The following is a 21,980-nucleotide window of genomic DNA, read 5'->3' as shown; positions in this document are numbered from 1 at the left end:
GTCCAGGTCCCACGTGGGACCCCCACTTGCCTCTGGGTTGGAGGGCTGCCTGGGGAGTCCACCCTCAGCTACCCCAACTGGCTCCCCGCACGGCCAATACTCTTCTGTGCTGCCACGGGAGCCAGCCAAGCACTTCGACTCCAGCAGTCCCGTCGGGACCTCGGGGAGTGCGGCGGCACTCCCCAGCCTCTTCCTCCTCGTCCGGGATGGGGTCCCAGGCCCCTGGATATCTTCGGGGGTGCGATGGCGCTCCCCCCTCCTCTACCTTCGGTGGGGGCCAGGGTGGTCTCCTGGGCCCCTGTTGGGCATTTCCACATGGAGCGCGACAGCACTTCCCGACTTGACTTCGGGGCCCAGGGATGGGGTCTCGGACCACGAGAACCCATCCAGTCCTCTTCGCTGGGGAGCGCGACGCCACCTCCCACCTCGCCTCCCCCACAGGGCCCGGAGTTGGGCTCCCGGCCCCTCCACCTGAAACTCTTCAAGGGGAGCGTGATGGCGCTATCCGGCTTAGTGTTCAGCGGGGGCCAGGGTGGGCTCCTGGCTCCCGCGGGGGCAGCTTCAAGGGGTGCGCGATGGCGCACCCTGGCTTTACTTCTTTGGGGTGATTCAGAAAAGGGGGTGGTGATGAACAGAGTGCCTGAATTAAGCAGACCACTCTTACCCAGTCCAAAGATCAGGGCTTGATCCATCACCGTTTTTTAGCTCACTGCACCATCCCAGCTCAGAACTTGGCTATATGCAAATTAGTCTGTTCCTGTCCTAGTGCATGATGGGAACAGGGCAAACCAAACTACCAAGCCAATTCTTATACTGGGAAGGAAACAAGCTTCCGGGGACCGGTTTCTGCCATTTCAGGCGTCGTCGGCCCGGCTTGCCTGAATCCTGATGGTGCAATGAGCAAGGGACTTACATCTGAGTATACCCTTCCACGCTTATGGTGGACAAAATGATTCAGAAAAGGGGGTGGTGATGAACAGAGTGCCTGAATTAAGCAGACCACTCTTACCCAGTCCAAAGATCAGGGCTTGATCCATCACCGTTTTTTAGCTCACTGCACCATCCCAGCTCAGAACTTGGCTATATGCAAATTAGTCTGTTCCTGTCCTAGTGCATGATGGGAACAGGGCAAACCAAACTACCAAGCCAATTCTTATACTGGGAAGGAAACAAGCTTCCGGGGACCGGTTTCTGCCATTTCAGGCGTCGTCGGCCCGGCTTGCTTGAATCCTGATGGTGCAATGAGCAAGGGACTCACATCTGAGTATACCCTTCCACGCTTATGGTGGACAAAATGATTCAGAAAAGGGGGTGGTGATGAACAGAGTGCCTGAATTAAGCAGACCACTCTTACCCAGTGCAAAGATCAGGGCTTGATCCATCACCGTTTTTTAGCTCACTGCACCATCCCAGCTCAGAACTTGGCTATATGCAAATTAGTCTGTTCCTGTCCTAGTGCATGATGGGAACAGGGCAAACCAAACTACCAAGCCAATTCTTATACTGGGAAGGAAACAAGCTTCCGGGGACCGGTTTCTGCCATTTCAGGCGTCGTCGGCCCGGCTTGCTTGAATCCTGATGGTGCAATGAGCAAGGGACTCACATCTGAGTATACCCTTCCACGCTTATGGTGGACAAAATGATTCAGAAAAGGGGGTGGTGATGAACAGAGTGCCTGAATTAAGTAGACCACTCTTACCCAGTCGAAAGATCAGGGCTTGATCCATCACCGTTTTTTAGCTCACTGCACCATCCCAGCTCAGAACTTGGCTATATGCAAATTAGTCTGTTCCTGTCCTAGTGCATGATGGGAACAGGGCAAACCAAACTACCAAGCCAATTCTTATACTGGGAAGGAAACAAGCTTCCGGGGACCGGTTTCTGCCATTTCAGGCGTCGTCGGCCCGGCTTGCTTGAATCCTGATGGTGCAATGAGCAAGGGACTCACATCTGAGTATACCCTTCCACGCTTATGGTGGACAAAATGATTCAGAAAAGGGGGAGGTGATGAACAGAGTGCCTGAATTAAGCAGACCACTCTTACCCAGTCCAAAGATCAGGGCTTGATCCATCACCGTTTTTTAGCTCACTGCACCATCCCAGCTCAGAACTTGGCTATATGCAAATTAGTCTGTTCCTGTCCTAGTGCATGATGGGAACAGGGCAAACCAAACTACCAAGCCAATTCTTATACTGGGAAGGAAACAAGCTTCCGGGGACCGGTTTCTGCCATTTCAGGCGTCGTCGGCCCGGCTTGCTTGAATCCTGATGGTGCAATGAGCAAGGGACTCACATCTGAGTATACCCTTCCACGCTTATGGTGGACAAAATGATTCAGAAAAGGGGGTGGTGATGAACAGAGTGCCTGAATTAAGCAGACCACTCTTACCCAGTCCAAAGATCAGGGCTTGATCCATCACCGTTTTTTAGCTCACTGCACCATCCCAGCTCAGAACTTGGCTATATGCAAATTAGTCTGTTCCTGTCCTAGTGCATGATGGGAACAGGGCAAACCAAACTACCAAGCCAATTCTTATACTGGGAAGGAAACAAGCTTCCGGGGACCGGTTTCTGCCATTTCAGGCGTCGTCGGCCCGGCTTGCTTGAATCCTGATGGTGCAATGAGCAAGGGACTCACATCTGAGTATATCCTTCCACGCTTATGGTGGACAAAATGATTCAGAAAAGGGGGTGGTGATGAACAGAGTGCCTGAATTAAGCAGACCACTCTTACCCAGTCCAAAGATCAGGGCTTGATCCATCACCGTTTTTTAGCTCACTGCACCATCCCAGCTCAGAACTTGGCTATATGCAAATTAGTCTGTTCCTGTCCTAGTGCATGATGGGAACAGGGCAAACCAAACTACCAAGCCAATTCTTATACTGGGAAGGAAACAAGCTTCCGGGGACCGGTTTCTGCCATTTCAGGCGTCGTCGGCCCGGCTTGCTTGAATCCTGATGGTGCAATGAGCAAGGGACTCACATCTGAGTATACCCTTCCACGCTTATGGTGGACAAAATGATTCAGAAAAGGGGGTGGTGATGAACAGAGTGCCTGAATTAAGCAGACCACTCTTACCCAGTCCAAAGATCAGGGCTTGATCCATCACCGTTTTTAGCTCACTGCACCATCCCTGCTCAGAACTTGGCTATATGCAAATTAGTCTGTTCCTGTCCTAGTGCATGATGGGAACAAGGCAAACCAAACTACCAAGCCAATTCTTATACTGGGAAAGAAACAAGCTTCCGGGGACCGGTTTCTGCCATTTCAGGCGTCGTCGGCCCGGCTTGCTTGAATCCTGATGGTGCAATGAGCAAGGGACTCACATCTGAGTATACCCTTCCACGCTTATGGTGGACAAAATGATTCAGAAAAGGGGGTGGTGATGAACAGAGTACCTGAATTAAGCAGACCACTCTTACCCAGTCCAAAGATCAGGGCTTGATCCATCACCGTTTTTTAGCTCACTGCACCATCCCAGCTCAGAACTTGGCTACATGCAAATTAGTCTGTTCCTGTCCTAGTGCATGATGGGAACAGGACAAACCAAACTACCAAGCCAATTCTTATACTGGGAAGGAAACAAGCTTCCGGGGAGCGGTTTCTGCCATTTCAGGCATCGTCGGCCCGGCTTGCTTGAATCCTGATGGTGCAATGAGCAAGGGACTCACATCTGAGTATACCCTTCCACGCTTATGGTGGACAAAATGATTCAGAAAAGGGGGTGGTGATGAACAGAGTGCCTGAATTAAGCAGACCACTCTTACCCAGTCCAAAGATCAGGGCTTGATCCATCACCGTTTTTTAGCTCACTGCACCATCCCAGCTCAGAACTTGGCTATATGCAAATTAGTCTGTTCCTGTCCTAGTGCATGATGGGAACAGGGCAAACCAAACTACCAAGCCAATTCTTATACTGGGAAGGAAACAAGCTTCCGGGGCCGGTTTCTGCCATTTCAGGCGTCGTCGGCCCGGCTTGCTTGAATCCTGATGGTGCAATGAGCAAGGGACTCACATCTGAGTATACCCTTCCACGCTTATGGTGGACAAAATGATTCAGAAAAGGGGGTGGTGATGAACAGAGTGCCTGAATTAAGCAGACCACTCTTACCCAGTCCAAAGATCAGGGCTTGATCCATCACCGTTTTTTAGCTCACTGCACCATCCCAGCTCAGAACTTGGCTATATGCAAATTAGTCTGTTCCTGTCCTAGTGCATGATGGGAACAGGGCAAACCAAACTACCAAGCCAATTCTTATACTGGGAAGGAAACAAGCTTCCGGGGACCGGTTTCTGCCATTTCAGGCGTCGTCGGCCCGGCTTGCTTGAATCCTGATGGTGCAATGAGCAAGGGACTCACATCTGAGTATACCCTTCCACGCTTATGGTGGACAAAATGATTCAGAAAAGGGGGTGGTGATGAACAGAGTGCCTGAATTAAGCAGACCACTCTTACCCAGTCCAAAGATCAGGGCTTGATCCATCACCGTTTTTTAGCTCACTGCACCATCCCAGCTCAGAACTTGGCTATATGCAAATTAGTCTGTTCCTGTCCTAGTGCATGATGGGAACAGGGCAAACCAAACTACCAAGCCAATTCTTATACTGGGAAGGAAACAAGCTTCCGGGGACCGGTTTCTGCCATTTCAGGCGTCGTCGGCCCGGCTTGCTTGAATCCTGATGGTGCAATGAGCAAGGGACTCACATCTGAGTATACCCTTCTACGCTTATGGTGGACAAAATGATTCAGAAAAGGGGGTGGTGATGAACAGAGTGCCTGAATTAAGCAGACCACTCTTACCCAGTCCAAAGATCAGGGCTTGATCCATCACCGTTTTTTAGCTCACTGCACCATCCCAGCTCAGAACTTGGCTATATGCAAATTAGTCTGTTCCTGTCCTAGTGCATGATGGGAACAGGGCAAACCAAACTACCAAGCCAATTCTTATACTGGGAAGGAAACAAGCTTCCGGGGACCGGTTTCTGCCATTTCAGGCGTCGTCGGCCCGGCTTGCTTGAATCCTGATGGTGCAATGAGCAAGGGACTCACATCTGAGTATACCCTTCCACGCTTATGGTGGACAAAATGATTCAGAAAAGGGGGTGGTGATGAACAGAGTGCCTGAATTAAGCAGACCACTCTTACCCAGTCCAAAGATCAGGGCTTGATCCATCACCATTTTTTGGCTCACTGCACCATCCCAGCTCAGAACTTGTCTATATGCAAATTAGTCTGTTCCTGTCCTAGTGCATGATGGGAACAGGGCAAACCAAACTACCAAGCCAATTCTTATACTGGGAAGGAAACAAGCTTCCGGGGACCGGTTTCTGCCATTTCAGGCGTCGTCGGCCCGGCTTGCTTGAATCCTGATGGTGCAATGAGCAAGGGACTCACATCTGAGTATACCCTTCCACGCTTATGGTGGACAAAATGATTCAGAAAAGGGGGTGGTGATGAACAGAGTGCCTGAATTAAGCAGACCACTCTTATAAGTCCAAAGATCAGGGCTTGATCCATCACCGTTTTTTAGCTCACTGCACCATCCCAGCTCAGAACTTGGCTATATGCAAATTAGTCTGTTCCTGTCCTAGTGCATGATGGGAACAGGGCAAACCAAACTACCAAGCCAATTCTTATACTGGGAAGGAAACAAGCTTCCGGGGACCGGTTTCTGCCATTTCAGGCGTCGTTGGCCCGGCTTGCTTGAATCCTGATGGTGCAATGAGCAAGGGACTCACATCTGAGTATACCCTTCCACGCTTATGGTGGACAAAATGATTCAGAAAAGGGGGTGGTGATGAACATCACCACCCCCCTTTTCTGAATCGTTTTTGGCCACTATAGGTGTGGCAGGGTATACTCAGACATGAGTCCCTTTCTCACTGCTCCATCAGGATTCAAGCAAGCCGGGCCGACGAGGCTGAAATGCCAGAAACCGGTCCCCGGTAGCTTGTCTCCTTTCTGGTGAAGAATTGGCTTGGTAGTTTGGTCTGCCCTGTTCCCATGATGCACTGGGCCAGGGACAGACTAATTTGCATATAGCCAGGTTCTGAGCTGGGATGGGGAAGTGAGCTAAATAAGGGTGATGGATCAAGCCCTGATCTTTGGACTGGGTAAGAGTGGTCTGCTTAATTCAGACACTCTGTTCATCACCACCACCCCCCTTTTCTGAATCGTTTTTGGCCACTATAGGTGTGGCAGGGTATACTCAGACATGAGTCCCTTGCTCACTGCTCCATCAGGATTCAAGCAAGCCGGGCCGACGAGGCTGAAATGCCAGAAACCGGTCCCCGGTAGCTTGTCTCCTTTCTGGTGAAGAATTGGCATGGTAGTTTGGTCTGCCCTGTTCCCATGATGCACTGGGCCAGGGACAGACTAATTTGCATATAGCCAGGTTCTGAGCTGGGATGGGGCAGTGAGCTAAATAACGGTGATGGATCAAGCCCTGATCTTTGGACTGGGTAAGAGTGGTCTGCTTAATTCAGACACTCTGTTCATCACCACCCCCCTTTTCTGAATCGTTTTTGGCCACTATAGGTGTGGCAGGGTATACTCAGACATGAGTCCCTTGCTCACTGCTCCATCAGGATTCAAGCAAGCCGGGCTGACGAGGCTGAAATGCCAGAAACCGGTCCCCGGTAGCTTGTCTCCTTTCTGGTGAAGAATTGGCTTGGTAGTTTGGTCTGCCCTGTTCCCATGATGCACTGGGCCAGGGACAGACTAATTTGCATATAGCCAGGTTCTGAGCTGGGATGGGGCAGTGAGCTAAATAACGGTGATGGATCAAGCCCTGATCTTTGGACTGGGTAAGAGTGGTCTGCTTAATTCAGACACTCTGTTCATCACCACCACCCCCCTTTTCTGAATCGTTTTTGGCCACTATAGGTGTGGCAGGGTATACTCAGACATGAGTCCCTTGCTCACTGCTCCATCAGGATTCAAGCAAGCCGGGCCGACGAGGCTGAAATGCCAGAAACCGGTCCCCGGTAGCTTGTCTCCTTTCTGGTGAAGAATTGGCTTGGTAGTTTGGTCTGCCCTGTTCCCATGATGCACTGGGCCAGGGACAGACCAATTTGCATATAGCCAGGTTCTGAGCTGGGATGGGGCAGTGAGCTAAATAACGGTGATGGATCAAGCCCTGTTCTTTGGACTGGGTAAGAGTGGTCTGCTTAATTCAGACACTCTGTTCATCACCACCACCCCCCTTTTCTGAATCGTTTTTGGCCACTATAGGTGTGGCAGGGTATACTCAGACATGAGTCCCTTGCTCACTGCTCCATCAGGATTCAAGCAAGCCGGGCCGACGAGGCTGAAATGCCAGAAACCGGTCCCCGGTAGCTTGTCTCCTTTCCGGTGAAGAATTGGCATGGTAGTTTGGTCTGCCCTGTTCCCATGATGCACTGGGCCAGGGACAGAGTAATTTGCATATAGCCAGGTTCTGAGCTGGGATGGGGCAGTGAGCTAAATAACGGTGATGGATCAAGCCCTGATCTTTGGACTGGGTAAGAGTGGTCTGCTTAATTCAGACACTCTGGTCATCACCACCCCCCTTTTCTGAATCGTTTTTGGCCACTATAGGTGTGGCAGGGTATACTCAGACATGAGTCCCTTGCTCACTGCTCCATCAGGATTCAAGCAAGCCGGGCTGACGAGGCTGAAATGCCAGAAACCGGTCCCCGGTAGCTTGTCTCCTTTCTGGTGAAGAATTGGCTTGGTAGTTTGGTCTGCCCTGTTCCCATGATGCACTGGGCCAGGGACAGACTAATTTGCATATAGCCAGGTTCTGAGCTGGGATGGGGCAGTGAGCTAAATAACGGTGATGGATCAAGCCCTGATCTTTGGACTGGGTAAGAGTGGTCTGCTTAATTCAGACACTCTGTTCATCACCACCACCCCCCTTTTCTGAATCGTTTTTGGCCACTATAGGTGTGGCAGGGTATACTCAGACATGAGTCCCTTGCTCACTGCTCCATCAGGATTCAAGCAAGCCGGGCCGACAAGGCTGAAATGCCAGAAACCGGTCCCCGGTAGCTTGTCTCCTTTCTGGTGAAGAATTGGCTTGGTAGTTTGGTCTGCCCTATTCCCATGATGCACTGGGCCAGGGACAGACCAATTTGCATATAGCCAGGTTCTGAGCTGGGATGGGGCAGTGAGCTAAATAACGGTGATGGATCAAGCCCTGATCTTTGGACTGGGTAAGAGTGGTCTGCTTAATTCAGACACTCTGTTCATCACCACCCCCCTTTTCTGAATCGTTTTTGGCCACTATAGGTGTGGCAGGGTATACTCAGACATGAGTCCCTTGCTCACTGCTCCATCAGGATTCAAGCAAGCCGGGCTGACGAGGCTGAAATGCCAGAAACCGGTCCCCGGTAGCTTGTCTCCTTTCTGGTGAAGAATTGGCTTGGTAGTTGTGTCTGCCCTGTTCCCATGATGCACTGGGCCAGGGACAGACTAATTTGCATATAGCCAGGTTCTGAGCTGGGATGGGGCAGTGAGCTAAATAACGGTGATGGATCAAGCCCTGATCTTTGGACTGGGTAAGAGTGGTCTGCTTAATTCAGACACTCTGTTCATCACCACCCCCCTTTTCTGAATCGTTTTTGGCCACTATAGGTGTGGCAGGGTATACTCAGACATGAGTCCCTTGCTCACTGCTCCATCAGGATTCAAGCAAGCCGGGCCGACGAGGCTGAAATGCCAGAAACCGGTCCCCGGTAGCTTGTCTCCTTTCTGGTGAAGAATTGGCTTGGTAGTTTGGTCTGCCCTGTTCCCATGATGCACTGGGCCAGGGACAGACTAATTTGCATATAGCCAGTTTCTGAGCTGGGATGGGGCAGTGAGCTAAATAACGGTGATGGATCAAGCCCTGATCTTTGGACTGGGTAAGAGTGGTCTGCTTAATTCAGACACTCTGTTCATCACCACCCCCCTTTTCTGAATCGTTTTTGGCCACTATAGGTGTGGCAGGGTATACTCAGACATGAGTCCCTTGCTCACTGCTCCATCAGGATTCAAGCAAGCCGGGCCGACGAGGCTGAAATGCCAGAAACCGGTCCCCGGTAGCTTGTCTCCTTTCTGGTGAAGAATTGGCTTGGTAGTTTGGTCTGCCCTGTTCCCATGATGCACTGGGCCAGGGACAGACTAATTTGCATATAGCCAGTTTCTGAGCTGGGATGGGGCAGTGAGCTAAATAACGGTGATGGATCAAGCCCTGATCTTTGGACTGGGTAAGAGTGGTCTGCTTAATTCAGACACTCTGTTCATCACCACCCCCCTTTTCTGAATCGTTTTTGGCCACTATAGGTGTGGCAGGGTATACTCAGACATGAGTCCCTTGCTCACTGCTCCATCAGGATTCAAGCAAGCCGGGCCGACGAGGCTGAAATGCCAGAAACCGGTCCCCGGTAGCTTGTCTCCTTTCTGGTGAAGAATTGGCTTGGTAGTTTGGTCTGCCCTGTTCCCATGATGCACTGGGCCAGGGACAGACTAATTTGCATATAGCCAGGTTCTGAGCTGGGATGGGGCAGTGAGCTAAATAACGGTGATGGATCAAGCCTTGATCTTTGGACTGGGTAAGAGTGGTCTGCTTAATTCAGACACTCTGTTCATCACCACCCCCCTTTTCTGAATCGTTTTTGGCCACTATAGGTGTGGCAGGGTATACTCAGACATGAGTCCCTTGCTCACTGCTCCATCAGGATTCAAGCAAGCCGGGCCGACGAGGCTGAAATGCCAGAAACCGGTCCCCGGTAGCTTGTCTCCTTTCTGGTGAAGAATTGGCTTGGTAGTTTGGTCTGCCCTGTTCCCATGATGCACTGGGCCAGGGACAGACTAATTTGCATATAGCCAGGTTCTGAGCTGGGATGGGGCAGTGAGCTAATTAACGGTGATGGATCAAGCCCTTATCTTTGGACTGGGTAAGAGTGGTCTGCTTAATTCAGACACTCTGTTCATCACCACCCCCCTTTTCTGAATCGTTTTCGGCCACTATAGGTGGGGCAGGGTATACTCAGACATGAGTCCCTTGCTCACTGCTCCATCAGGATTCAAGCAAGCCGGGCCGACGAGGCTGAAATGCCAGAAACCGGTCCCCGGTAGCTTGTCTCCTTTCTGGTGAAGAATCGGCTTGTTAGTTTGGTCTGCCCTGTTCCCATGATGCACTGGGCCAGGGACAGACTAATTTGCATATAGCCAGGTTCTGAGCTGGGATGGGGCAGTGAGCTAAATAACGGTGATGGATCAAGCCCTGATCTTTGGACTGGGTAAGAGTGGTCTGCTTAATTCAGACACTCTGTTCATCACCACCCCCCTTTTCTGAATCGTTTTTGGCCACTATAGGTGTGGCAGGGTATACTCAGACATGAGTCCCTTGCTCACTGCTCCATCAGGATTCAAGCAAGCCGGGCCGACGAGGCTGAAATGCCAGAAACCGGTCCGCGGTAGCTTGTCTCCTTTCTGGTGAAGAATTGGCTTGGTAGTTTGGTCTGCCCTGTTCCCATGATGCACTGGGCCAGGGACAGACTAATTTGCATATAGCCAGATTCTGAGCTGGGATGGGGCAGTGAGCTAAATAACGGTGATGGATCAAGCCCTGATCTTTGGACTGGGTAAGAGTGGTCTGCTTAATTCAGACACTCTGTTCATCACCACCCCCCTTTTCTGAATCGTTTTTGGCCACTATAGGTGTGGCAGGGTATACTCAGACATGAGTCCCTTGCTCACTGCTCCATCAGGATTCAAGCAAGCCGGGCCGACGAGGCTGAAATGCCAGAAACCGGTCCCCGGTAGCTTGTCTCCTTTCTGGTGAAGAATTGGCTTGGTAGTTTGGTCTGCCCTGTTCCCATGATGCACTGGGCCAGGGACAGACTAATTTGCATATAGCCAGGTTCTGAGCTGGGATGGGGCAGTGAGCTAATTAACGGTGATGGATCAAGCCCTTATCTTTGGACTGGGTAAGAGTGGTTGCTTAATTCAGACACTCTGTTCATCACCACCCCCCTTTTCTGAATCGTTTTCGGCCACTATAGGTGGGGCAGGGTATACTCAGACATGAGTCCCTTGCTCACTGCTCCATCAGGATTCAAGCAAGCCGGGCCGACGAGGCTGAAATGCCAGAAACCGGTCCCCGGTAGCTTGTCTCCTTTCTGGTGAAGAATCGGCTTGGTAGTTTGGTCTGCCCTGTTCCCATGATGCACTGGGCCAGGGACAGACTAATTTGCATATAGCCAGGTTCTGAGCTGGGATGGGGCAGTGAGCTAAATAACAGTGATGGATCAAGCCCTGATCTTTGGACTGGGTAAGAGTGGTCTGCTTAATTCAGACACTCTGTTCATCACCACCCCCCTTTTCTGAATCGTTTTTGGCCACTATAGGTGTGGCAGGGTATACTCAGACATGAGTCCCTTGCTCACTGCTCCATCAGGATTCAAGCAAGCCGGGCAGACGAGGCTGAAATGCCAGAAACCGGTCCGCGGTAGCTTGTCTCCTTTCTGGTGAAGAATTGGCTTGGTAGTTTGGTCTGCCCTGTTCCCATGATGCACTGGGCCAGGGACAGACTAATTTGCATATAGCCAGATACTGAGCTGGGATGGGGCAGTGAGCTAAATAACGGTGATGGATCAAGCCCTGATCTTTGGACTGGGTAAGAGTGGTCTGCTTAATTCAGACACTCTGTTCATCACCACCCCCCTTTTCTGAATCGTTTACTTCTTTGGGGGGCAGCCCCCGGGACCTGACCCACCCCGGGGGCCTATTACAGACCGGCAGCAGAGCCCCACGTGCTTCATCTCTGGTCTCTCGAAAGGTCATAGGTCGCCTACCTTCCAGGGGCCATATCTCAGCCCCTGGGGGTACGATCTTCTCCATTTTTGGGTCTTCTTGCTCCTGGTGGCACCCCCCAGCCACTGGGAGTGCTCTCCTTTGCCCTTGGGGTCTCCAAGATGGTACCATTCTGCAGGGAGCTGTCTTCACTAGCTCCCTGTGCCAGCCTTAAGCCTGTCTCCTCTCCTGCGCCACTCTTCTCCTTGCGCAGTGGACCAGGCGGCTGCTCACTGGTCCTGGACTCATCTCCTTGCACTGTTCAGATTCCTGGGACAGTCAGGGGGTGCTCCTTCCAACCGCCCATTGCGCCAGGCCCCAGCACCTTCGGCCTCTGCAGACCACACACCAGAGAGCTTCTCTTACTGTTCAAGTACTTTTTAAAAGTTGAGTAGGGGGCTGGCAGGAAGTCTCCGTGTGTCCTATCAAATAGCGACACATCACTTCCCTGCCCTTGCTCCCTCCTTCTTGTCCAACCTCTGTGTTGTTCAAAATGAAGTCGTCCAGTGTCTCTGGCCACATGGCCCCCTTCCCCAGTGCTGCCTTCACCTTGGTTCAGCTTGGTGCCTGGCACCCAGCAACAGCAGTTGATGGATTGGCTTGTAGCTACACCTATCTATTCTCCTTGGAGGGAAGATCTTCGCTCTGGGAAGAAAGGTCATTAATATAACCTGCCAGGGCCAGATCACAGCCAGGGAGTCAGAGAAATATGACATTTCTGGACGACCCAAAAGCAGTACAAATATGACTTTAGACTCTGCAGAATACTTTTTTTCACATTCGCTACAATGGACTTTAGTGCATGTCTGGAATCTCTACCCATGGGCTCCACATTCCCATAGGGGAATAATGTAGTGAAAATACAGTAAAACACACTGAATTTCCCTGGCATGTTTCTTTCCAGTGTTTAAAGCCTATTCCATGTCACCACCCAATTCCCATAAGTCCTGCCACACCCTTCAATTTGTAGCTGCTCCTGGACTGCGCACACTAGGAATCTCCCCTGCGCAGCCACTACACGTGTGCACATGCATGTACACATGTGTCTGCATGTAACCAGCCTGATGCCCCATACTCCAGCAGCTGCGCAGTGACCTAGTCAAGCCAGGGGGGACACCAGTAAAATCTCCATGCAGTCTCCTTCATTATGAGTTCACTGTGTGTGAATCCCAGATTATGAGGCTCCCTCACAGTAAAAGCTCAACAATTAGGTGCTCAAAAATGCGAAAAAAACAGGTGCCCCCTATTGTCAGAACCACCTTCAACACAGGGAGGAATAGATAATAAATAAAAAAGATCTAAAAAAAGTTTATGGAAACAAAGGATTGAAAAGATATAAGGAGGATAGTAAAACAGGCCCAGAACCATAGCAAAGAGTGAAAAACAAGATGGCCGTGCCCATTGGCAACCGTGTGGTGAGGTTTGTGTGATATTTCCCCCGAGCACACAAAAAGCTTCCCCAAACATGTAATATGGTTCCCGAAAAGAAAAAACGCATCGCGACCGGGCAGAATAAGCAACTCTGCACGATCGCTGAACTTCGTGTAGCTCGCAGAGTTTTTCTGCAGCTTCGCGGAATCCGTGTAGCGCAACTACTCGAACTTCACACTGTGGCAAATAAAGACACCCCCGGATATCAGCAAGCTACAGAAGACTCCCCCAGACACCATTCCAAGACCTGCAATATTCCAAAAGGTATGTATTAGTGTACCTTTGTACACCATATTATATACTTAGCATGGGTGTGAAAGCATCCATCCATAGCAAGAAATCTGCCTAGTCGTATGGAGCCTACCTCAACATTTCTACAGTGCTTGGGTAGGGACCTTTCCTATCTCACTTACACTGAACAAAACACTAGTTTTCCACATGCACTACACAGCGCTCTCTTGCACAACACATGATTCCAGCACATATCCACTGAGGGTGCCCAGATGTTGGCTAGGTCGTGCTATGTTTGCTTGCTAATACCTCATGTCATGGTTGCAGACAGATTATATTTAGTCTGAGAAATAGCCCCCAAAAAAGCAAACTGTCCCTATCACTATGTAAGATTGGGGCCAAGATACAACCTAGTAGAGTAGAACCCGATAGCGTAGTAGTACACATTATGTGGTATGAGACCTACCCCAGAGCACTCAGGCTCAAGAAAAAAAAACTGCTGATTATTTTAGCCAGGCTCAGTACAAGGACATTCTCGAAGAATTTCAACTGATTTCTGATACTCAAGTAGGCACAGAAGAGTCCAAACGCTTCTTCACCGTGCCAACAACAGCAAACGCCTACTAGTTGCAGATAACCAGTTGGGCATTTCTGAAGATGATCAACAATACTGAGCTCAGCCTAAATGCTATCAAGGAAGAACTTAGAGTCAATTGCTTCATGGTGATGCAACATCAGTAGATGATGCATGTAGATCATGTAATTTCCAGGGATACATGTACAGAAGGACACACATGTCTTGGCACATACCCCATCCTCCATCATAGTCATCAAGTCCAACATATACTGATTATACTGATACATCTACAAGCTGACATGAAGGAAGGAGGTGCCCCTGAGAAGGACTGGTATGTCACTTTGTTTTCCTGGCTACCCCGGGGGTTGACCAGAATGTGCACATCATTACTTTGGATTATCATTGTTCTGCTGGTTTGTGTGGAATTCCTGAAATTTTGGGTTTACCTCTCAATCAATCAATCAATCAGGGGATTTGTAAAGCACACTACTTACCCGCTAGGGTCTCAAGGCGCTGGGGGGGGGAGGAGCTGCAGCTAGTGGTCGAAGAGCCAGGTCTTGAGCAGTCTTCTGAAGGCCGGGAGGTCTGCTGTCTGTCGTAGGTGGAGGGGGAGGGTGTTCCAGGTCTTGGCGGCGCGGTGGGAGAAGGAACTGCCCCCGGAAGCGGTACTGTGGATGCGCGGGATGGTGGCTAGGGACAGGTCGGCGGAGCAGAGTTTCCTGTTGGGGGCGTAGAAGGAGAGTCGGCTGTTGAGATAGGCTGGGCCGGTCTTGTGGAGTGCCTTGTGTGCGTGGATCATGAGTTTGAATGTGATTCTTTTGTCGGCAGGGAGCCAGTGCAGTTCTCTCAGGTGGGGGGGTGATGAGGTCTCGGCGTGGGACGTCTAGGATTAGGCGGGCTAGTGGTGAAAACAGTTTGGGCGGGGCTCTGGCGTAGGGGGCATTTCCGTAGTCGAGTTGACTGCTGACGAAGGTGTGGGTGACGGTTTTTCGTGTGTCCGCCGGGATCCATCTGTAGATCTTGCGGAGCATACGGGGGGTTTGGAAGCAGGAGGAGAAGACTGCGTTGACTTGGTTGGTCATGCTGAGCTTTGAGTCGAGGATGACTTCTAGGTTGCGTGCGCGGTTGGTTGGTGCCAGGGGGGTTCCCAGTGATGTTGGCCACCAGGAATCATCCCACGCTGAGGGGTTGGGCCCAAGGATGAGGATCTCCGTCTTGTCCATGTTCAGCTTGAGCCAGCTAGCCTACATCCAATCAGCAACGGCCTTCATTCCCTGGTGCAGGTTGGATTTGGCGGTGAGGGGGTCCTTGGTTAGGGAGAGGATCAGCTGGGTGTCGTCAGCGCAGGAGATTATGTAGTCTGGTGATGCGAGCGAGGGGAGCCATGTAGACGTTGAACAGCGTTGGGCTGAGGGAGGATCCCTGCGGGATGCCGCAAATGGTTTTGGAGGTTGCGGATTGGACCGGGGGGAGGCGGGCTCTCTGGGTTCTGTCAGAGAGGAAGGAGGTTATCCAATCCAGGGCCTTGTCTCAGATCCCTGCGTCGTGGAGGCGTGTGCGTAGTGTGTGGTGGTAGACGGTGTCGAAGGCGGTAGAGAGTTCCAGGAGGATGAGGGCTGCTGTCTTGCCGTTGTCGAGTAGGATTCTGATGTTGTCTGTGGCGGCGATGAGGGCGGTCTCGGTGCTGTGGTTGCTGCGGAAGCCTGACTGGGAGGGTCCAGGATGCTGTTGTCTTCTAGGTAGCGGGTGAGCTGGGTGTTGATGATCTTTTCTATGACTTTCGCTGGGAATGGGAGCAGGGAGATGGGCCGGAAATTCTTAAGGTCACTCGGGTCCGCCTTGGGTTTCTTTAGTAGGGCGTTGATCTCGGCGTGCTTCCAGCTCTAAGGGAAGGTAGCGGTCTCGAAGGAGAGGTTGATGATGTTATGCAGGTGGGGTGCGATTAGGCTGTCGACTTTGTTGACGATGTGGTGGGGAAGAGGATCAGACGGGGAGCCTGAGTGGATGGTGCTCACATTGGTCCATGTGGTCAGAAGATCGTGGTCAGTGGGGTTTGGAGTGTTTGTCGTGGGGGGGTCAGTAGGGTTCAGCCGGGGGTTGAAGCTGTTGTGGATGTCGGTAATCTTGCAGTGGAAGAAGGCAGCGAGGGTGTCGCACAGGGCTTGTGAAGGTGGTGCAGGAGCTAGGATTGGAGAGTTCTTTCACGATGTTGATGAGCTCTTTGCTGTTGTGGGTGTTGTTGTCGAGGCAGTCTTTGAATGAGGCACTTTTGGTGGTCCTGATGAGGTGGTGATGGTTGCGAATGGTGTCTTTGTGGGCGGCGCGGTTGGCGGGTATTCTAACGCTGAGCCAGATGTTTTCACGTTTCTGGCAGGTGCGCTTGGAGGCCAGGAGCTCCGGGGTGAACAAGCTGGCTCTCTGGCTGTGTCTCTGTCGGTGGGTTGTCTCACTGGTGCTAAGGTGTTGGAGCAGTCTTCCATCCAGAGTCTGAGGGTGCGGGCCCCATCCTCGGGGTCAGTGGGGCTGGGCGGTGGGTTGAGTGCAAGATGTGTTTCTAGTAGGTCCTTGGTTACTTTGCCCCAGCGTCGGCGGGGGATCTGTGGGGTGCGATGGTGTGTGACGGGTTTCTGGAAGGTGAAGTGGATGCAGTGGTGGTCGGTCCAGGTGAGCTCGGAAGCATGGCTGAAGGCAACGTGTGGGCTGGAAGAGAAGACGGCATCAAGCGTGTGGCCGGCGATGTGGGTCGGGGTTGTGACGATCTGTTTCAGTCTGAGGGTGACTAGGTTGTCGACCAGGGTGGAGGAGTTTATGTCATTGTTGTTTTCCAGATGGTAGTTCAGATCGCCCAGCAGGATGTAGTCGGTGGAGGTCAGTGCATGCGTGTTGATGAAGTCGAAGATTGGAGTTGCAGAATTGGGGACGTGGGCCGGGTGGTCTGTAGACGAAAGAGCCTCTGAGGGTGGTCTTGGGGTCCGTGTGGATCTTGAAATGCATGTGTTCGGTGGTGGTGAGAGTGTTGTCTGTGCTTGTGGAGACCTTGATGGTGTTCTTGTGGATTATGGCGATACCTCCTCCGACTCCGTTGGTGCGGTCTCTGCGGGAGATCTTGTATCCGCCGGGGATGGCCACTGCGATGTCTGGGACGGAGGCTTCGTTCATCCAGGTCTCGGTCAAGAAGGCCACGTCTGGAGATGTGGTGGTGAGTAGGTCCCAGAGTTCGACGGCATGCTTGCGTGCGGAGTGGGGACGCAGTCGGTTAGGTTGCGTTGCTGTGGGTGCATCGGCGTCGTTGATACAGGAGAAGCTGCAGTTCCGGCAGGAGAAGGGTCCGTGGGTGCGCTTGGGGGTGGCTTTGTAGCAGCTGAAGGTTCGTCCATGGTTGATAGCGATGAGGGTGTTGGCATCGTAGCGGTAGTCCTGGGTGGTGTGGAGGCCAGTGGTTCTGGCGCTGGGCACGGTCCAGGCGCGGACCTCCGTAAAAAAACAGTCCTCAAATTAGGTCGAATGAAACCAAATAGGGAGGTAGTAACAGACAAAACAGAAACATACCGAACCACAAATAATGTGACTGTCATGAAGTGTGAGGCAAATGATGTAGTTGAAAATTCAACTGGGGGAAGGTTAATATTGAAAAATACAATGTTGAGGAACGCCATGATAGATGCACATATAACACTGAACTCGCATCACTATTGTTGAATCCATACGATAGGACCTCTCCATCAACCTTGAGTCAGAAATACATGGTCAGAAAGCCCCTGGGACGTAGGCCTGAAGCAACTGATTGACAGATCACAGGTGGGGTGACACATAACCCTTAGACAAACGCGTAAACAGGAAATCCACATCAATCCCTCAGATAGGCAACGTCACCACAATGGTTTTAGGAGATTGCTTCCAATAAAACACTTTTGTCTGGAGGAGACCCGCTTTACCAAAACACAATAAAGTCAGATGCTACACTAAGGGCCTCATTATGATGGCATTGGGACAGCAACCATCAGGCCATCGGTGGAGGCACTAACACCATCGAACCATGCAAGACCAGCCAACGGATGGATTGTAATCCCTACAATGTTGGCAGTGCCTGCTCAGGGATTGCAATGTCAGTTTCCACTGACTGTTTGATGATGGGTAACCTGCCATGAAAAAGCAGCCAGAAATTGACGTGGGGGCCCATTGCGGGCCCCCCTTTTGTCCTGGACCTCCGCAATGTGCCCTTGGGGTCACCTATAATGCCCCTATAAACATCTGCATGGTGCCTGCCACACAGTGCAGGGATGTTTGACATTTTTTTGTATTGCAATGTGTGCTGCAGCCCACAGAATACGCCGCAATATAAAAAATACAGATTGTGTCTGCCTTGAATCCTAATAATGAAGGCAGGACCGCTGACAGCTAAAAGGGCAGTCCAGTTCCTGACAGGATGGCAGTCGGATGAAATTCCGACTGCCATCATAATGAGGACCTAAGTTAGGAACAGTCAACCACTCAGAATACAGCATGCACGCTACATGCAGTGATAACATGTTCGGGATAATCAATGGAGAGGGTTTTTAGGGGTGAGTCCCTTCCCCAGAAATGTAATTGCGAAAACAAAATTGGACTGGCCCACTGTGTGAAGATGGTGGGAAGTTAGTTGGTCTCCCAAGTCACTTTTGAATTGAGCTTACTCAGCTGGGCATACAAAGCTTTGTTTATAAACCCCTCACACACCAACCTGGTTGGAGTCATGCTTCATCATTGGGGTAACATGTTCCCCATGCCACACATCTGGACACGTACCCACTGGCCCCACATTGTGTCCATGCAAAATCGAGAACAACCTGCACTTCTTATCAGATGACCAGATTTATGGCCCTGTGACTAGGTCCAGATTTCTATCTTTAAAGGAATGTACAAAGAAATCACTTTATGACGCTTCATCTAATGTATAGAATGATGGCTGAAACCCAGCGCCAGATGAGGAATGTTGAAGGGATGTCATGCCTCCTCTTTCTGTGAGTGGTGTTTACCCGTAAAAGTGCCAACGATGACTGCCATTAACATATGCTGAGCTGTTATGTTGCCCTCAGATGATATCTTCAACTTTAATAAGCCAATGTGTTTTATCCTCCCTATGTCAAGTATGATGAGCATTGTTCTATAAAAAGAGTTTAAAAAAAATGATTGCCAAAACCAATGTGCTTTGAGAAAGCCTTCAGACTCCGACTATGTCACCTGCTCTCCTGACTGCTGCGTTTCAGTAAACCAGCTGTTAATATTTTTCCAAACACCTCTTGCCTTTTATTTTTTCAAGGTAAATTCACATTCAAGCAACAGAATGAAATAATATCACTGTTTGATTAAAGTATACTATGCAGAATGTATAGCATGCTGAAATAAAGTAGCACAGGGCCTAATTATTCTGTCAATGCTTCTTCACAGACTGTGTATTCTGCTCAGAGAATTTCTTACAAAGGGTGGTCTAACTGAAGTGCACTGAACAGCTTATCCACTCAGACAACACCATGTTTACAGAGGGATGCCTTTCTCAGTGAAACCTTTCACACCCACCCTTCAATGTGAATAGATGTCTCAACAGAGAGGCTATGTTGCTACAAACTATGAATAATTTAGCCTATGTACACTTATAGGAAAAGTAACATCTGTTTCTCTAAACTGAACCATAGAGACTACATTATGTGTTAAACTGTGATAATAGATGGTCTAGGTTTGCATGGATCCTTCTTCCTGCATCCTTTATCTTCTCTAGAAGTGTATGCAGACAGATAGATTGTTCTTGCCTCAACCAAACAAGCCATGTATATCATATTACAAAGAACATTCTTTCTGATATACACTGCAGGCTGAGTCCATCTCACTCACAGAAAGACACAGTCTACAAGTGGTCACCATCAAAAACATATTTAACTAATTCTGTGCACTCCACTCTCATTGTTATTACATTTTATCCCTGCTTCACATTGTCTTTTTTGAGCTTCTCCCTGAAGAGCGCTCTACTGCTCGCTGACACTACGGTGCTGATTTAGGGATGTGTTAATGTGTAGTAAAATCTGTTTTTGAAGGCTGGAATGTTTTTCTAGAATAGATATTTGCATGCTATTTTGCTCCTTAAGAATGTCTTTAGGCTGCCTCTTACTCCAAACCTTGTGGAGATAACTGCATTTCATCCACCAAATTTTTCTTCCCAAAATGTGGTCACCATTGCTGTTGGTTTTCACCCAAATGAGTTGTCATGAAGCTAATTGTATCCCAGTTACAAACACTTTTCTTGTGCTTCTTCTGCAGGTATTTCCATCTGGGGAAAAGCTGGAGTTAGCGACTTTAATCGACTTCACTAACAAGGATTGTGGTCATTTCAACTCTAGAAACTTGTTCTATCTTTGGAATTGTGGGACTCTACCATCTAATATCAAAAAGGAAGCAATAAGAGCAGCTGAAAGGAAAACCTTTTCTGTTATATTCTTTCTTATCTGGGCCTTTCCAGCAACAGCTAAATTTGAAATTAATTATTCCCAATAAAGTTCATAAGACTGATTATCCCACTAATATGTAAAAAGTTGTGACATGCTTTGCGTTTAGCTCCACAAATCACACACAACAACTCTACCAACATGTTTGTGACTTGCTTCCAATGGTTGCTGGTCAACGGTTCTAAGTTATTGAGAAAACAGAGGGGCATATTATCAACAAAAGGCGATACATTATCGCCGCTTTTATCGACAGGAAACTGCCGATAAAATGGCGATAATGGGCTTGATAATATGCCCTTGAGAATTCCCATAGAAGCCCATGTTCTGGTGTGAACATGGACTACTATGGGAATTCTCAAGGTCATATTATGAAGCCCATTATCGCCGTTTTATTGGCAGTTTTCTCCCGATAAAAGCGGCGATAATGTATCGCCTTTTGTTGATAATATGCCCCAGAGTTCCATACCGTGGATTAAATTATAACTCTTAACATTGGTTCATAAATAACAGTACATTTCAGATACTAAAATGTTGAATTAGAAATGGAGGTATTAGCACTACACGTTGAACAAAATCGCCACCATAAGTGACCAAGTAGTTGAGCCAGCTCCACCCTCTCGCTGCATGATCAGCAAGCCTTCCTGAAGCCGATCACGCCTCTCTGCCTCTGCTTGTGTTTCCTGCATTGCCGCTCACACCTTTATTTACTGCTGTTAGACATTCTCATTCTACTGCCTGCTCTGCTCACTTAAATTACTTAAATGATTCTATCTTTAGAGGACCCATCCTCCAGAAAAACAGACAGAAATAGGTGGGGGCTCGTGACGCATCACAAGAATTTCCGAGCTGCACTCGCTTTTCAGGAAACCATGGGATATATTTACAAAGAAGTGACAGAGCACTGTTACCCTCCTTGGCTTAACCCCTTCCATGCTGATGACGGCCGGGAGCCATCATGGCACACAGTGCTTGTGTGCTGATGACGGCTCCCGGCCATCATGACCGCACCCGCGATCGGGATGTGCCGCACAGGTGCAGAATCGTGGCCGCGCCCAAGGGATTAATGCTACACTCTGCCACTTCCGAAATGCAGGGCTGGACCGTATATACAACAATATGATGCAGCCCTGCGTTCCCCCCTGCCCTGGCACTAATTTTAGCTGCCTAGCACTAACTCAGGCAGCCTTGCACCATAGTGCATGGGTGTCTGCATTGTGGGGAATGATTGTTAATGTGCAGGAAGGTGCTATCTATCAGTCTTTCCTTTTATTGTATCTTTTGCTAGCTTTAATGTAATTAAGACATGCAACATGGCATGAGAATATGACCTATATCTTTCTAAATGTTCCGCTTTCTTATAGAAATTTCCCTGAAGTGACACAAATCCTGTTCGATAGATGTTAAAATTTATTATGATTCATGGTCAAACATCAAGTGACCATT

At 49.8% G+C, this 21,980-nt stretch overlaps 1 protein-coding gene across 1 annotated transcript in view; it reads left to right on the top strand.

Annotated features, from left to right (window-relative positions):
• LOC144828294 (uncharacterized) overlaps positions 1 to 20,803 on the top strand; it is a 124,357-nt gene extending 103,554 nt beyond the window's left edge. The window contains exon 4 of the mRNA XM_078686374.1: positions 20,353 to 20,803. The gene's annotated coding sequence lies outside the window, so the exon portion shown is untranslated. The remainder of the gene's footprint in view (positions 1 to 20,352) is intronic.
• Positions 20,804 to 21,980: the final 1,177 nt, after the last annotated feature.

Source organism: Lissotriton helveticus, chromosome 4_1 (genome assembly GCF_964261635.1).
Source record: "Lissotriton helveticus chromosome 4_1, aLisHel1.1, whole genome shotgun sequence".
Taxonomy (NCBI): Eukaryota; Metazoa; Chordata; class Amphibia; order Caudata; family Salamandridae; genus Lissotriton; species Lissotriton helveticus.
This window is presented reverse-complemented; position numbering and strand designations above follow the sequence as displayed.